The sequence below is a fragment of the Perkinsus marinus genome (assembly GCF_000006405.1).
Source record: "Perkinsus marinus ATCC 50983 genomic scaffold scf_1104296953808, whole genome shotgun sequence".
Taxonomy (NCBI): Eukaryota; Perkinsozoa; order Perkinsida; family Perkinsidae; genus Perkinsus; species Perkinsus marinus.
Window position 1 is genome coordinate 1 of NW_003208360.1, and position 931 is coordinate 931.

The 931-nt window shown below is 46.4% G+C and overlaps 1 non-coding gene across 1 annotated transcript; it reads right to left on the minus strand.

Annotated features, from left to right (window-relative positions):
* Window positions 1-260: 260 nt before the first annotated feature.
* On the minus strand, window positions 261-333 carry Pmar_PMAR025928. The gene has a single exon. It is a non-coding gene; the product is annotated as a tRNA-Thr (tRNA).
* Between the last annotated feature and the right edge of the window lie 598 nt (window positions 334-931).

Sequence of the window (931 nt, forward strand, 5' to 3'; positions counted from 1 at the left end):
CATTGGCACCTTCATTCGCGCCTCTTCCAGTCACGCAGGAGTGGCCATGCTTTCCGTTTCTTGCCTACAGCCTGTGGTGAGCCTTGAATTGATGCTATGTATCAATGAATCTTCACCTCAAGCGCAGAGTCATAGAGTCCTTCAGCACATTGCCAAGCATCTACGGAACGATCCTGTAACAACGCGCTAGACGGAAGGGTCATGGGAAATTACAACAGAAAATGCATGCACCACGTATAGATATGCCAATGTCTATACATAGACTTCTGCCGGAGTTGAACCGACGACCTCCCGCTTACTAAGCGGGTGCTCTACCAACTAAGCTAAGAAGGCTGATGTCTCCATAAATCCGAAGAGCTCCACGCATGCACGACATCAGGCGATAAATATCCCCTTTAATCGCACAATTGAATGTCAAAGATGGTGGAAAAGCGCGATTAACTCCCGAATGCGTAGAAGTCCAAAACTGACAAACACAACATCCCGATAATTTTAGCCAATATGTAGGGGTATTACAGTAGCAATCGTTAATGTGCTCCTAATGCGACCCCGAATAGAATACCTCCAATAGGCTATTCTCATTATTTATGCACAGATGACGGTCGAACTCTTCTCAACTTGCATGAGGGTCGATACGCTGGAGTTAGCTAGCTTGCCACTCCATATCCATCAACATCACGCAAGGAATACTCAATGATCTTGCAACGACGGCAAATATTATTGTCAGCAGCAACATGCGAATCGCAATCACAGTAAGTCAGGTCATACGGTCGCGCCAGTAAAATATCTCATCGCAACCAACTTTTGAACACTTAAGTTCATACTGGATCACCACGACAGCGAAGTGGCACCTTATGCCAGCGAAAGCATGCTCGAACTACCAACTACGTGGAAATACCGAGTGCAGCGGCGAGCAACTACTTACAGCTTA